The 17477-nt window shown below is 42.1% G+C and overlaps 1 long non-coding RNA gene across 4 annotated transcripts in view; it reads right to left on the bottom strand.

Moving 5' to 3' along the window:
• LOC125170297 (uncharacterized) overlaps positions 1 to 17477 on the bottom strand; it is a 193473-nt gene that overhangs the window by 5683 nt on the left and 170313 nt on the right. For all 4 annotated transcript variants that reach the window (XR_007153963.1, XR_007153966.1, XR_007153965.1 and 1 more), the window contains 2 exons: positions 9378 to 9479; positions 8758 to 8991 (listed from right to left, as the gene is read on the bottom strand). This is a non-coding gene — a long non-coding RNA (uncharacterized LOC125170297). The remainder of the gene's footprint in view (positions 1 to 8757; positions 8992 to 9377; positions 9480 to 17477) is intronic.

The following is a 17477-nucleotide window of genomic DNA, read 5'->3' as shown; positions in this document are numbered from 1 at the left end:
TCACTAAGGAGATGTATCCAAAATCCTGTTGTTTCTCACAAACAATCACTTGATTGGCTTGCAATTTCAGTAAAAGGTTTTTGTTTCATGAATTGACTGTTTTCTACATTATGTCTGAGAATTCATCGACTATCTTCTTTAAGAACGGTAAGTTTTAGGACTTGAATGGAGCATTTCTCTGCATTTGGGTAGAATTCATCTTCAATTAGCCTAACAGGTGGGCCCATTTTTCTGCACAAGAACCACTGTATCATTCAAACATTGCATCCAATCTGGAAGTGCTCTTCTAGTGTCTTTATTCTGCCCCAGTAAATTTGTTTCTCAATTAGATAATGAGAATGATCTGAACAAGAAATTAAGGGATTGTGATGATTTAAAGGTAAAAGTATGGGATTTGGCATCAAGAGAGCTATTCTTCAGTCCTTAATTTGCTATTTTCTGGCTATAGTGTCTTGAACAAATAGGCATTCTTAATCCCCAGTCTCATCATTCACAGAAAGGAATAACAGTGCCCCATTTGGAGTTTCTTATGAGGCCAAACAATACGATAAATGAGAATGCTCATTGTTAACTATAAAGTTCTCTGCAACACATTTGTTTTCCCCACTGAGAGACAAGTTACAAAACAGTGTTACTATGAGTTCGGGGGTCAGACAAACCTAGATTCAAATCCTAGCTCTAAGAGTTATTTGTAAGCCATGTGGTCTGGGCAGGGTAGAAGGCAGAATTGTTTACTGACCCCCTGGATCTTAAGCCCTAACACCCCGGATTGTGACTCATGATAGGATATCATGCCTGTGGCAAAAGGGATGTGGGAAATGTTATTTAGTTTACTAATCAGTTGACTTTGAGTTACTAAAAATGGAGATCATCCAGGTAAGCTTAATTTGATCATGTGAGTTTGTTAAATTTAAGTAGGGAATCTTCTCTAGCTGGTAACAGAGGGGAAATCAGAGAAACTAGAAGCATAAGAAGGACTTTGATGCATAGCTGCTCTCTTGCAAGAGGAAGGGGACAACATACAAAGGAACTCAGAGTGGTCTCAAGAAGCTGAGAACAACTCCTGGCCAACAGTCCAGAAGGGAATAGGGACCACGATCCTACATCCACAAGGAACTAGATTCTGCCTACAGCTGGGATGAGCTTGGAAGTGACTTCTTCCCCAACCCCACCCCACCAACACCCCAATTTGGGCCTGGGAGACCCTAAGCAAAGAGCTCAACTGCCTCTGAAATACTTCTGATCTACAGAAGTGTGTGATAATAAAGGGGTATGGTCTTAAGCCATTAAGTCCATGTAATTTGTTAGGGCAGCAGTGGAAAATGAATACAGGCAAGTTTAGGAGAAAGTGAGGTAAAGAGGCCACCCAGTGCCTGGCACATAGCAGGAAAAAAGAAACCTGTAAATGTAAGCCGGTCCCTTCCTTTAGAGTTTCATATCTCAAACGTCAGTGTGTACATGAATCAGCTGGGAATCTTGTGAAAATGCAAACTCTGACTCATTCAGTCAAGGAGGGGCCTGAGATTCTGCATTTCTGACAAATCCCAGGTGATGCTGATGCTGCTGGTTGGGGAGCCACAATTGGAGTGCAGAGCTTTGGAGACCCATTCCACCGGTGGATCTCAACCCTGACTACACATTAGAATCTTTGGGGGGGACTTCTAAAACGCCCAGAAACTTGATTCTACTTCTAACTCAATTGGTCTCAGGCATCAGTTCTTACGGAAAATCCTCTCTGCAGCAGGGATGACAAGTATGGTCTCCAACCTGTGCTACAAGCATGGTCCCGGGACCAGCAGCATCAGCCTCATCTGCGAGTCTGTCCAAAATGCAAATCCCCAGCTCTCCCCCGGACTCATTGCATTAGAATCTCTGGGAGTCATGTGCAAGAATCTGTGTTTTCACTGGCTTTCCAGATGATTCTAATGCTTGCTTCAGTGTGAGAAGCATTGCGTGAAATCAACACTCTCATTCTCTCAGTGGAGAAATGAAACCTCAGAGGCAGAATGATTATCTAAGAGATTGGCACACCACAGCCTGTGGGCCAAATCTGGACACTGCTTGTTTGAAGTTTTATTGGAACACAGCCACAGCCATTCATTGATGTGTTGCCTGTGGCTGCCTCAGTGGCAGAGTTGAGGAGGGGCAACCGAGCTCAAATCCTGCCAAGATCAAGCTATTTACTACCTGGTCCTTTATGGAAAAAAATTGCTTCCCCCTGCTGTAAGAATCACTTTTAGTGAGGGGCACCTGGGGGGCTCAGTCAGTTAAGCATCTGATTTTGGCTCAGGTCATGATCTCACGGTTTGTGGGTTTGAGCCCTGCTTCAGGCTCTGTGCTGACAGCTCAGAGCCTGGAACCTGTTTCCGATTCTGTGTCTTCCTCGCTCTCTGCCCCTCCCCCCTCTCAAAAATAAAGTAAACATTTTTTTTTTAAAGAATCACCTTTAGTGAAAGAAAAGGCAAAATTCCAGCTGTTTGGAAGTAGCTGATGCATACTTAAAGGGTACAGAACACTCAACTGAACGGTGACCAGGATCTGCTCTGTCCTTGTGTTTGCAGGGCCCTGAGACCTGATCCTGGTCATTGATCTGGAGATGGTAATAGGTGGCAGGCCTCCAGGAGGACAAGCATCACCCTGAGGAGATCGTAGATCTCCACGCTGCCCTGGCTGAGGAAGGTCATGGGTCCCTTGAGCTCCCCCGCCTCCGAGGCCTCTGCCTTTCCACAATTGATTGATACCAGCATATCATTTTCTTCTATTAAGGCTTCAATGAATTTAACAAAACCCAGATGCACTCATCCAGTTGTCCAAGTCCAGTAACCAACAACCACCAGGGATCTGTTGTGGTCAAACAAATCAACTTAAACTTAGTGGGTGTTGTTTTACCCACAACAGACCTGACCCACACCTCTGCAGCAACCAGCCCAGGAAGCCAAACCACAACCCATGTAGCAATCAGCCCAGAACACCCAACACTTGATGAATGGCTAGCAGCTTCCTTGATTTTTGCCCCCACTGCCAACTCAGGAACAACCAGAGAAAGCCAAATATTCTCCCCTAAACAATCACATAGGATGCCTTCTAATTAGCCTACTTATAGCTTCCCCAAGACCCAATCAGGCACATGTGAAGCTTTCTTTTTATTCTCTATAAAGCTTTCCACTCCTGTGCCTTCCGTAAACTCTGCCAAATGCAAGTGATGGCAGCTGACTCCTTTGTTATAGGGGGTTCTGAATAAATAGTCTCTGCTTGTCCTCATTTGGGTGATCTTTGTTTATTTCCACAGATGCATGGGTATCTTAGTGATGGAAAATTGAGAGGGGCCTCTTTTAGGATTTGGCCACTGCTGGAGGATTCAAAAGAGGAAGCAAAAGTGGTTTGAGACCAAATGCTACCAGGATAGGTGCATAATTCAGTGACTGGGTGCCTTGGTAATTTTTAATTAGGAGGCAGGAGGGTTGAAGCAGAGACCAGGTAACAATCAGTAAGAAGTAACAATCTTTTGTGTTAGTTGGAAGAGCAGAGAGGAAGGTTTACTTGTTTGGGGTGAGTTGTAGAGTGTTCTTGTCCTCTATCTCGTTTTTGTACAATCCTGGAGTGTTCTTGTCTCTGTTTCGTTCTACTACAGCACGGAGTGGCCTTGTCTAAATATTGTTTATATTCTGTGAGCATTGTTCATCCCCACTGGTAGCGTCATGTGCTAGCTGCCGTGGCTGTTTTTTCTCACTGTCTAAGCAGCACCCTAGCACCTAAGCCGGGGATCAGCAAGCTTTGCCTGCAAAGGCAAGATAGTAAATATTTTAGGCTTCGTGGGACATGCATAGTTTCCATTGCATATTCTTTATTTATCATACCCTTTAAGAATCTGAACATCATTCTTGGCTCACAGGCCATAGGAAAACAAGCCATAGGTTACAGTTTGCCGACCCCTGACCTAAGTCAGTGCTTCACCTTCATGTGTGACACATCTCATTCAACCACGCTAAGGCTAAGGTGAGAGCCCTGGTAATGTGAAGCTATTGCCCACCAAGGATTATCACCCCTCTTCTTATCACCTGTTATCCTTATTTCTGTCTGTCTTGAGAAATCCTGCTCTTCCCAGATTGACTCTTTTAGCCTCAGTTTCCGCCCCCCCTCTTCCCTGCAAAGCTGAGTGCTAGAACTTTACTGGGGAGGGTGATCCAAGGACCCAGAAAAGAGTAAACAATGCACAGAAGGGGTGATTCAACATACCAGTGTGTTTTTAGAGTTCAAGTTGGCCATCACTGTAGGCAACTGGTGGCTTAATTTTGTATGGCTCTTGTCCCAGGGGAAGAAGGGAGGAAGCATTTATCCGTCGGCTGCTGCCCATCCAGCCCCCTCTGATCACAGGCTCCCCACAAGGTGATCACTCAGTACACTGAGTTGACTCAGCTGATTAGATCCTAGTGGCTCCCCCACAGGCTGGGACAACGGAGAGGCCCAAGGCACAAAGCAAGGACCATGTATGGAGGCCTGTGGTGAGGACAGTCAGGCTTCAAGGTGGCTGGAACTGGTGCACAGCAGGTTGCCCCACAGTGGCCAAAATACAAGATGAGGCCAAGAGGCCCATCATTCCCCATGAGCCAACAATTAGACAAAAGCATCAAGGGAAATGCCCCTCCCCAAGGGGAGGCCCTAGGAATGTCCCTGGGGAGTGAGGCCAGAGAAAAGTAGAAGAAGTGTTCTAGAGTTCCTTGCATGGGCCTGGCTACTCAGGAAGCATAGGCATGACTTCTCAGTAGCCCCAACCACCCTTGGCCACTCACACCTTGAAAACTTGTTCCACTCCGGACCTCCATGGCACCTCCCAGTTCTCTGGCTTCTGCTTTCTTGGCTGTTTTGCAAGCTCCTTTTCTGAATCTGAAATGATGTTCCTCTCACTCCAAACGTTCTCCCTGGAGAAATTTTTATGTATGTCTATGCTTTAAGTAGCACCTACGGACAGACTACTCTAAAATGTACATCAGACAGACCGCCAGGCACCTGATCGCTACCTCCACTTCCACATCAGCAAAACTTATGAAGCCCTCACTGTGTGTATCTGCAAGAATAGGCTTGAGGTGACATCAGAAACACCTGACCAGCTGGTAATTGTTGTCCCCAACTTAATACAGCTCCAAAGCAGGAGAAACAGAAGCATCTTATTGCACGGTCACTTGGCTCTTGCAGTAACCTGGGACCTGGCTACCTCTGTCATTGATGCGGGAGCCACAACCTTCCCCAGGGCCTCTCTTCCGTGAAATATCCTAAGGGAGGTAACAAAAGAGATCTTTTATGGAACTTAGGGATTTTGCTATATTCAGACATGACCTAATAGAGTTGTTTGGCCCACCTTTGATCACAGCACCCAAGCAGAAATGGTAGAAAGGTGTATGTGAAAGAAGATCGCATTTTTTCTTTCAATAATCAGAAAATGGCTTGAAGGTAGGAAAGACTGTGTCTGTGTGTGTGTGAGCGTGTGTTTGTGTGTGTGTGTAAAACTGGGAGGGAGAGAGACAGCTAATAATCTGAATTATTATCTAAGCTGACACAGGAAATGCAGAGATGATGAAAAAGGAAATAAGGAATAAGAGGGAAAGCCTCTGTAATTTTATTTTGGAAAATAAGATACACATCTCTTATGGACTGAATGGTGTCCTCCAAAATTTAGATGTTGAAGCCCGACCCCCAGTACTGCAGAACATGACTGTATTAGAGACACAGTCTTTAAAGAGGTCAGTAAGGTCAAATGAGGTCGCAAGGATGGGCCCTAATCCTTACAAGGAGATTAGGACAGACACCCATGGAGGAAAGACCACGTAAAGGTATAGGGAAACTAACTCTGCCTACACCTTGATCTCAGACTTCCAGCCTCTAAAACTATGAGGAAATGAATTTCTGTGCAGCCACCCAGACTGTGGTACACTGTTAGGGCTGCCCTTGCAAAGTGTTAAAACACTTCATCTTAAGGGTTCTCAAAGTCAGAGATGACCTTATTTGAGAGGACATTTCTTTTTTAGTTTGTGTATAGAAAGGATTGGTTCCCTGCTGAAGGGCTGGCAGAACGGAGTCCCCAGAAAAATCTAATGCTGGAAACTTCCAATTAAGACTTCCTCCCTAGTCTGTGACTCCAGAACTTCAGGTCTGCCATCAGGAACTGTTCTCTGGGAGTCAAACTCTCTCACCCACAAAATAGGGCCAGCTGAGAGGCTGCTGACCTCCCAGGGACCTCCCTGGGTGCAGTGGTTACTTCTGTCTCTTTAAGTTAAATAGTACCTATTTCCATGGACTTCTACAATCTGAAAACCTAGCTTTTCCCAACAGAATGGATTAGAAAAGCAATGTGAAAAATGTAACAACCAATTACCGTAAGAAACTCCCGCCTCCCTTTCCCCCTTTTGACTTATCTCATTAAATCAGGCAGTTTATACACACAATCTTCCAGTTTTCAAAATTAATTAAAAGTGCCTGAAGGTATTGAAGCTCTGAACATTTACGAGACTGCACAGCCAGACAAAAACAGAAGGACTGCTGACTTTCCAATCAGGCAACTTAATTTCCCAATCATCTTCCTTAGGTAAATTGTGGATCTAAATATAACATATTGTAATCTTTGCCATTTTTCTGCAGGGCTGATGCATTAGTACCTTGATCTCCTGTTTTGTCTCTTTTGCTCAAGAAAATAAGGGTGAGTCAGGGTGATCTAGATGCTTGTCAAATAAGACATTGCTAAATTAAAAGAGAGACCTGCATGACATTACCCAGCCAGCAGCAATAAGAGGAAATGGAAGGGCTTGAGCTCCCCACGCCCCGGACACTGGGAAGGAATTAATTAATGGTTCTGAATTTAGACCTTTCAGGCAGCATCTCTGAGTTGAGTGGCTATGGCTGATTCATAGGAAGCCCAGCTGGTTATTTCAGGGTGACACCAACTGACTGACAACGAGCCCCCAATAAGCATAATATTTATGGCAGCTGACAAGAGCCCATGGAGCAAGCCAGAAGTGATCCACTTCCCTGAGACAGACCCCCACCCTACAGACCCCCACCCTAGTGGCTGAATTCTAAATCTACACTCTAGGGAACATCACCTTCTCAGCTCAAACTCTGACTTCCCACGGCTTTCTGGAAATCTCCAACTGTAAATCCTAAAGATATCTTTCCCTTAACGGAATCCAGAGCCATCAAGCCTGGCTCCTCAGTTGTTCTATGTTCAAATGGTTCTTGATTTTCTACAATCAGGGAAACTACTTAGGGTCTGTCAAAACTCTCCAGGTGGCACCCTAGCTGGTAAACTCCTCCTGGCCACCTACCCACCTTCTTATCTTTCCTGATGCTGCATTTTGGTTTTGAACCCATTTTTGCCAATGTGGTTTGAATTTACATTCTAGTCTTTTGCCTTGTGTTATGGGCTAAATTCTGTCCCCCCTAAATTTATATGTTGAAGTCCTAACCCCTACGACCTCAGAATGTGACTTTATTTTAGAGGTAATTAAGATTAAATAAGGTAATAAAGATTAAATGAGGTAATTAAAGTGGACCCTAATCCAACATGACATGTCCTTATAGGAAGATTAGAACACAGACACAGAGGGAAGACTACGTGGAGATAAAGAAGACAGCCATCTCCAAGCCGAAGAGAGAGACGTCAGAATGAAGTCCATACTGCTGATGCCTTGATTTGGGTCTTCTAGCCTCTCAAACTCTGAGAAAACAAAATTCTGCTGTTTAAACCACTTAGTCTGTGGGACTTTGTTATGGCAGCCCAAGCAGACTAATATATCTTGACAGCCTTCTAAGACGTAAATTTCAATTTTTTTAATCTTTTTTTTCTTCTCCTAGACCAAGCATGGATACCCTCCCCACAATGCCCCCACCCTTGGGCCCATGGGTGATATCCAAAACATTTTAAAACTGTTGTAGCATGGGCACTGCCCAACCAGAACAGATTCCAATTATAGCAGTGGGGCCATCACTAGCTGCCTATTCATAAATGGTAAGCAAATCAAGGGACCCCAGAGGAGATGACAGTGGTTGCGGGGCTTCAGTGGCATTGAATGGAAAGGGGGGAATTTAATGGAAATTTTTGCTATGGAAATATTTCAGTATTCCATAACCTCTATGGCCATTCCAGTCAAACCAGCTGGACATCAGCCTGTTTGATCCACACAACTGAGCAGCTAAAGGTACTCCACACTCTGTCTTCCTCTGATGAGAAGGAAGAACCATCATTTACTCACTTGAGCAAGCTACAAATCTCCACATCACCTTTGATTCTTCCCTCTTTTGTATCATTGGCGACCACTTCTTATTGATCCTATTTCTGAACGTTCCCCATTCTTCCAGTGAACTTCACTGTGTTTCATACTGGTCAGCAGGATGTCCCCATCTCGCCTTGTCCTTCAATAGTAAGCAGTGGGGACAGCAGGTTTCCTCAAAAGTGCTTAGGAATGATGCTTTCTAGGGGCACCTGGGTACCTCAGTCGGTTAAGTGTCTGACAGCTCAGAGCCTGGAGCCTGCTTCAGATTCTTGTCTCCCTCTCTCTCTCCTTCTGCCTCTCCCCGGCTCTCTCTCTCTCTCTCTTTCTCCCTCTCTCTCCCAAAAATAAATAACATCTTAAAAATGTTTTAAGGAATGATGGTTTCTAATCCTCTGTAAGACTTGAGGCGTAAACAAACCCTTACATTCACGCAGCAAAACTTCCTAATTCTCATAGCCAGAAGAGAATAATGCAGGCATTGTGGGCATCTTACCAAACCTTATGGAGATACATAAGACCCTTGTAAGTGGAGACAGTTGGACCTTCCAGGACACAGTAGCAACATGTTGTTCCATTTGGAAGTCCCTCATCCAGTCTGATGCTATCTGAGTGGGCCCTTTCCTGGGGCCAAAGAGATGGTCATGGTGATCCTGTGGTTACAGTGGTCCCTCTGGGCTCTGGAAGCAGTTTCTCTTTTTTATTTGAAGATAAAACACAACTGAAAGATCTGGGGAGAGAAAGCATAATGTCCTAGAGGAAATGATAAGATATCTAAAAGGATGCAGCCAGTACTCATTCCTGTCTCAAGACAGCCCTCGACGGTTGTTCCTTCTGGTGTTTGGTGTGTTATTCCAACTTCTACAAGGAGAAAGTTTCCTTGGGCAGGCTGGTGTCCTCTATCTCCTTCACCCTAAGCCAATCCCAGTCATGTCCAGTTCCATGTTGGAACACGGGCACCTCCCTTGGAGGTATTACGGCCATTTCCACCCTCAAAAACAATTTCTAGCCCTCACCTACAAAGAACAGAGTCCTTAGCCAGCTAGACTACTTTGTTTTTTACCTATCATTTCCTCTTTTAGGCTTCAGGACCCGGTGTTTTCATAAATTTCTTACCTGCATCCCAAGATGAGAGGGACATCAAATCCCCTCTTGCTAATAGCCAGCAGTCTGCACAGGGGGCTCTGGGAAGGTGAGCCCAAGGGCAGCAGCTTCACCCTAATTTCACATGGGAGATCAATGAGACATCATCAGAGCTTAAGAAATTAGAGGCAAAGAGGTGACAAAGGTCTACAGCTTTTTGTTGTTGTTTCACTAATTCTCTTTCCCCTCCTTGAGAAACAGGACTTAGAATATTCCAAAATATCCATCAGTAAGCTAGCTTTCTGTCACTTAGTTGCTGCTGGATGGACAATATAAAATCCATTTGGGAAATGGCATTGTGTTTCCACTACAGCTGGACCCTCCATATATTGTTAGAGGCAGGGGGTCAACCAATTTGGGACCACAGTTTTGGTATAAACAACAAAGAATGTGAAAAAGGACACAATACAATTTTAATATCCCTTTTCCTTGAAAGAAAAACATACAAAAACTTAAAGAGCTCTGTTTTAATTGTCTGATTTGAATCTTCCCTGGGGGAAATACTGCTGTTATCATTCAATCATCAAATTGCACCTTATTGGATTTATATCACTAAATACATCCCCACTGGCAGTTGATTTGGTGGCTCTCCAGTGAAACTCACAGGCAGAGTTAGTGTCCTTGCAAAGTATTTTCATGTATTCATAGATCTCATTCAGGGAGAAAGCAGTAGAAAGCCCTGTCTCCCAATTTTTTTTCTCTTTACCCCCAAAACATTGTCTAAAGGTTCTGTCTAAATAACCATATTTTGAATGCAGATAACAAATATTTTTTAATATTTTTATTCCTCAGTAATAATATTTCTTACTCAAGAGCTGTCGCCCTTCCTTCTTCTAAGAGAGAGACAGCTGCAGTTATATTAGACATGGACCTCAAAAAAATATTTGTATATATTTCCCAGGAGTCTAAGGGATGCTCACTCTAGGCATAGTATTTCAGAGACAACTAAAATAATTATATGTGAAATGCTAGCAGAAGAATTCAAGGCTTCACATGAAGATACTATTCAGCAAAGAAACAGTTGAAAAAGCAATTGCAAAATTTAATACTATGATAAACATCTGTCAGCTCACAATTCTACATGAAAATAGAACTCTAGCCACACCTAGAGTTGTATGTCCTGCTACAAAGCAGGACAAATTAAAATTAAGCATTGAGGAGGGCACCTGTTGGGATGAGCACTGGGTGTTGTATGGAAACCAATCTGACAATAAATTTAATATAAAAAATTAAGCAAAAAGAAAGCAATGGCACATTTGGGGAATATATATGACTCTTGCTGGGGGAGTTGTTTGTTTCATTTTTTTAATGAACTGGAAAGTCAACTTAGGAAAGAGTCACAGCTGCAAAGAGAAGTGGGATCAAGGCAAGAATTTTAAAAAGGTAAAAGGAACTTCAAACACAAAATAGGACTTTAAAAGAACCAAATACTTGAATATTTCATTGGCCAGATAAAACTACAGGCCATGGATTACAGAGAAGATTTCCTGAACAGAGTTAATTTTTTATTTGCTTTTAGTTAGTTGGAGCTCTGTCTGTGGTAGGTGGTAGACTTTACGGTTGATGTGTATATGAGCCGAGTCCAAGACCGATGTCATCCCCAATTTTACACTCTGTGTTGATGTCTGCTCCAGCAAAGACAGCAGAAAAAACTGAATTAAATTCAAAACATGCCATTCAACAGAGACACATCTCCTGAAATCTCTCGAGAAACAAGATCCTCCCTCCTGTTTAACTCTCCCACCTCCTTTACAAGCTCCTTTTTTGGTCTTTCTGTTAATGAATGCCTGAATTCTGTCCAGGTGGGCAGGTTTCCTAAGTCACTGTAGAATCACTGGATGGCAAAAACTGCATTTTTTTAAATTATGTCTAGCTCAGCTTCACTTACAGTGGAGCTAAAACTCCACATCCTCACCCTTGGGTTCCCCAGCCCCATTGACTCCATGGCAAAGCACCATACACCCACATACCAACACCACTTCCTGAAGGACATTTCCTATAAAGTCAATAGTTCTCATTTTAAATTCTATGTAAGCTTCCTCTAGTCCCTTGATAAACAGAAGCAAGAAGATACTCCTCTTTAATACTTCTGAAACATGCATTTACATTTATTATCCTTAACAAAAAGTAAAAGTTATCAAATGTTTTGTTCTCTGATCTGATCCACCAGCCTGTAACTAGTTTTTAAGTGCTCAGGAGACAAACTGTACCCCCACAAGTCATGGTGTGGTGAGCAAATGAAATGCATGACCATAGTTTTACATAATATTCATATGCAAAAGGATGGATACATCTCATAGAAGCACAATTTAATAGACTGTTCTAATAATATGCTGGGGGATTTAAATGCACAGTACTCCCCCACCCCTATTATTCGTAGTTTCGCTTACCAAGGTTTCAATTGCCCATGGCGTCAACCGTGGCCCAGAAGTAGATGAACCTCCATTTGGTGAATCATCAGAAGGTCAGTAGTAACCTAACGCTACGTCACAATGCCTATGTCATTCATGCCACTTCATCTCATCACATGGGGCATTTTATCATCTTACAACATCACAAAAGAGAGTGCAGTACGATAAGATATGAGAAAAGCCACATTCACACAACTTCTATTACAGTATATTGTTATAATTGTTCTATTTTATTTTTTTAATTTTTTAAAATGTTTTTATTTTATTTTTGAGACAGAGAGAGACAGAGAATGAGCAGGGGAGGGGCAGAGAGAGAGGGAGACACAGAATCCGAAGTAGGCTCCAGGTTCTGAGCTGTCAGCACAGAGCCCAACACAGGGCTCAAACTCACAGACTGTGAGATCGTGACCTGAGTTGAAGTCGGATGCTCAACCGACTGAGCCACCCAGGCGCCCCTGTTCTATTTTATTGTAAGTTATTGTTGTTAACCTTTTACTGCGCCTAATTTGTAAATTAAATTTTATCATAGGTATGTACGTATAAGAAAAACCTAGTATATATATAGGGTTCAGTACGATCTGCAGTTTCAGGAATCCACTAGGGATCTTGAGAAGTATTCTCTCTGGAAAAGGGGGGCTACTGTGTTACACAATAGCAATTCCAAATTCATTAAAAAAGAAAATAGATGCACTCCCTTGAACTAATCAACAAGTAGAATTTAAAGTTTTTTCTTTGTGCATTTTTGTATGAGAGGTTTTTTTTTTTTCTTCACCTCCCACAATAGGATAGAAAGAAGGATAAATTATCTGATTCTACATGAGTCTTGGAAATAAATAATTCATATTACATGAATGTGAAAGATATATAATGTAAAAGTATATAATGGAAGGAAGGAATGAGGCTATATATGGTTAGGAATTCTGAATACCTGTGTAGATGTCATGTTCACAGGTACCAGGTGTGATAAATTAAAAAGTCAGGTTAGGGGCGCCTGGGTGGCTCAGTTGGTTAAGTGTCCGACTTTGGCTCAGGTCATGATCTCATGGTTCGTGGGTTCGAGCCCCATGTTAGGGTCTGTGTTAACAGCTCAGAGCCTGGAGCCTGCCTTGGATTCTGTGTCTCCCTCTCTCTCTGCCCCTCCACTGCTCATGCTCTGTTGCACTCTATCAAAAATAAATAAATGCAAAATAAAATTTTAAGTCAGGTCATTTTTCAAAAGCAAGTTCTATATTCATTTCCCAGCCACAGGAGGAATAAATTTGAAGGTATGTTATTATATGCCCCAATACGGCCTACATTCATAGACAACCACCCAGTATTTGCTGTTTGTTGGATTTTATTTATTTTAGTTTGTTTTTATTGCAATATGGCTTTCTGAGTATCATCCTGCAAATTCTCGACTTTCATTATCATAACTGTTATCAATCCACTATTATTAGTCAAGCAGATTATGCTAAGTACTGGATCAACTGGATATCCACATAGAAGAAAACATTAATCTTCACCCCTAACTCACACCATAAGCAAAAATCAATTCCCATTAGACTGTAGATCAAAATTTGAAAAGTAAAATTTCAAAGTTGTTACAGATATCATAAGAGAATATATTTATGATGATGGAGTAATCAGAAGTTCTTAACAGGTGCTTACACCACTAATTCCAAAGGAAAATATTGATAAACTTGACTTTATTAAAATTAGGAACTCCTGTATGAAAAAAAATCAACATTAAGTATATGAAAAGACAAAATACAAAGGTAGAAGATTTTACAATATATATAACTGGCAAAAGACTTATATCCTGTCTATTTAAAATATTCTTACAAAGATAGCCAGATAAATAATAAAACATGCACATAAGACTTAAATAGGCACTTCACAAAAAGAGGCATCCAAATTGGCAATAAACAGGGAAAGGTCCTCAACCTCACTAGTCATCAGAAAAATGAAAATTAAAACTACAATGAGGCACCACCACACATTTGATAGAATGAGTAAAATTTTTAAAGACCAAGAATAGGGGCGTCTGGGTGGCTTAGTCAGTTGAGCATCCAACTCTTGGTTTTGGCTCAGGTCATGATCCCAGGGTCGTGAGATAGTGCCTCAAGTCAAGCTCTGTGCTGAGGGTGTGGCCAGCTTAAGATTCTCTCTCTTTCTCTCTCTCTTCTACCCTGCTTTTCCCCTCCACTCACACACACACGCATGCTCTCTCTCTCTCTCAAATAACATAAATTTTTTTTAAAAAAGACTAAGAATAGTAAACATTATTAGCAAGACTATAGAGCAGTTAGAACTATCATTTCATTCTGGGGGTCAGGGCATCTATGATAACTCTTAGGTGGTACCTACTGAAGCTTAAAGTATACATATGCTCAACAGAAATGTATCCACATGTGCAACAAAAAACATCTCCATTCATATTAGAATGAATGTTTTAATTGTAGTCCAGTCGGCCATTCAGTAGAGTTGTATGCAGCAATGAAAACACGGCTGTGTTTAACTACACTGAGGATCTCAAAAACAAGAGTAGACATACACACAGAATCACATACTATGGATACCATTTATATCAAGTGCAAAAACAAGCAAAATTATCTTTGGTGTTAGACATCAGGACAGTGGTTATCTTTGGGAAAATAATAATTAAAAGGGAGTATGAGGAGAGCTTCTGGTTGCTAATGTTCTATTTATTTATATAAATTATGGATCACATCAAACCGTGTGCTTATAGCATGGATGCTTTTCTACATGTACACTGTATTTCAATTTTAAAAATTTATTTTAGAAAAGGAATGCATGGCAACTATGTTTCGATATTTAAAACAAAGAAGGTAGATTCCTGCAGACTAATGATATTTATATTGATTTCAGGGTGGGGGGGAATAGTAAACAGAAATAGAAATTACTTTTATATTATGGGATGCTATTAATGAAGCTATTATCTGATAGGCCTTGTATATGTTCCTCCAGACAGTTTCATTTTAAGCAGTATTATGAAGCTGAAAACTAGTCAGTCTTATGAAAAAGAATCAAATTAGTTTAAGATATACGACGCGATGCAATTAACTCTAAACGTCTATAATACCTTAACTCCCCAGAGCTTAACATTAGGAGTAATACAGACCTGAAGTAATGCAGACTTTGAATATCTGCTGTATTTCCTCTAATTTCTTCTATTAGTTGCAGGATAAATGTTGATTGTCTTAGATTGGAGGGGCCCCAACAGCTAGTTATGGTGGGCCCTATAACTCACCCTGTCTTTCTTATAAGGAAAAAGACAGGTAACTAATGGAAAATTGGACAAAAGCCTGAAATAAGCACTTCACAAAGTCAGAGAGGATCACAAGTAGAGTGTCCAGGAATTCCTAGGGGGGAGAATGAGGAAGAGGGGTCCGTTTAGCAGGAATGGGCCCCAGCAAGAGGTTCAGTCAATGAAAGAAACTGCATGTGGGAATACGGTGTACAGACTCAAGATGCAATGATATATGATGCTGAGAGCTTCCCTTTCTTTTCCATGTCTAATCTCCTTACACCACCACTGGGTGTGGTGAGAAAGCTGCTGGTGACTGGAGAGAAACCAGGAACTGGATTAGTCAGGTGTTGGGAGCTGGTGGAATGCAAGCCAGTCCCAAGGACCCTCCAGAGACCACAGAGAGAGAGAGAGAGTGACTTCCCAATCATTTGGGACAGGAGCTCACACTTGACTGCCACATAGTAAATGAAAGGGGCTGGAACGCTGGTTTACGCATAGAATCTTGCACACAGTAGGTACCCAAAAGCAGGTAGCTAATATTCTTACCATCTACTTCTTGCCTTCTATAGTCACAAGGGTTATAGGAATGTACACAAGCTTGGTCAGAAAATAGCTTGGATTAAAGACATTTTACAATAGAGCAGAGGAGAGATATTATGAAAAAAGAACAATTGCTTAAAATAATGTCACCTTCAATTTGCCTTACATCTGGACCATGCCTACTTCTATTTTATGCGTTTGCTTCAGAAGAGAACAAGAAAGCAAAATCAATTGAACATTTGTCCTTAAGTTGCATGGAGGTAATGACATTGGAACCGCAGAGAAGGAAATGTAATCAGAAGTTCCTTAATTCTCAATAAATAATGTTTATATAATCATTAAGAATAGAAATTTCTAGGGGCACCTGGGTGGCTCAGTCAATTAAGTGACCGACTTCAGCTCAGGTCATGATCTTGTGGTTCATGAGTTCAAGCTCCGTGTCGGGCTCTGTGCTGACAGCTCGGAGCCTGCTTTGGATTCTGTGTCTCCCTCTCTCTCTGCCCTTCCCCTGCTCACGCTCTGTCTCTCTCTCCTTCAAAAATAAATAAACATTTTAAAAAATTGTTTTAAGAATAGAAATTTCTACTTATTCATTCAACAAATGTTTTCTGAGTATCTGCTAAATGCCAGGCATCATCTAGGTACACGGGCTAGATCAACAAACAAGGACAGAAAACAAAACAAATGAGCCTTCCCATTGTAAGCTACATTCATGTGTTTTACATCCTTGAGGAAACAGATAATATATCATAGGTAACCACTGAGGAAATTATGTAGGGGTATGTGCACTGGGGAAATGAAAGAACAGGCCAAGGGGGATAGGGTGTGGACTGTGAAATAAATTGCATATTAAGACTGGGTGAGAAGAAGTCATTTGAAGACAGATCTGAATCTGGTGAAGAATAAACCTCTGATGAAAGGCTTTCTTGCCCAGCAAAAAGGCCAGGCTGGCTGATCCTGAGCAAATGAGAAGGAGAAAGTGCTGGAAGGTGGGCAGGGAGTGGGGTAGAGGGAGGTGGGCAGTTGTATCTGGCTTTCCAGGCCCTTAGAAGGACTTTGGCTTTCACCCCCAGTGACAGGGGGGCCACTGCAGGGAATGGGACCAGATGGGTGACATGATCTTTAATGAGATCACTCAGACTGTGCCATCAAGAAGAGACTAGAAGGGGCGCCTGGGTGGCGCAGTCGGTTAAGCGTCCGACTTCAGCCAGGTCACGATCTCAGGGTCCGTGAGTTCGAGCCCCGCGTCAGGCTCTGGGCTGATGGCTCAGAGCCTGGAGCCTGTTTCCGATTCTGTGTCTCCCTCTCTCTCTGCCCCTCCCCCGTTCATGCTCTGTCTCTCTCTGTCCCAAAAAATAAATAAACGTTGAAAAAAAAAATTTTTTTTTAAAAAAGAAGAGACTAGAAGGGGCAGAGGTGGGAGCAGAGAGACCAGTTAGGAAGCTACTGCAGTTTCTTGTTTTTAATCATTTGTGTCCAAAGCACGGGAGACTTAACCACTGTTAAAACCCAGACTGTGGAGGTTAGCAAGCTGGCAATACTCATGCAAATGCCGAGCTCCAAAAATCAGGAGGTTATGGCAGGAGGAGAATACAGAGAAAACTGTGATCAGGAACCACTACTTTTCCTGACAAGCCCTTTATACTCTCCTGGTTTTTTAGTTGCCTTCAGAATAAGTGATTTTTAAAATGTAGGCAAAATATGCCCACTTCAGCCTAGAAAGGAGCTCAAGTAAACGGCACATGATTATACCCAATTGTTCTTCAGCCTTTGGGGCAGGACTCATTCCCTATAGTGGCTTTGACAATCTTTTAAACATTTATTTTATCACCTCCTTGCAGTAACGTGAGCATTTCCTGCCATCTTCAT

Source organism: Prionailurus viverrinus, chromosome A1 (genome assembly GCF_022837055.1).
Source record: "Prionailurus viverrinus isolate Anna chromosome A1, UM_Priviv_1.0, whole genome shotgun sequence".
NCBI lineage: Eukaryota > Metazoa > Chordata > Mammalia > Carnivora > Felidae > Prionailurus > Prionailurus viverrinus.
The sequence above is the reverse complement of the archived record's forward strand: the minus strand, read 5'-3'. Positions and strand labels throughout refer to the sequence as shown.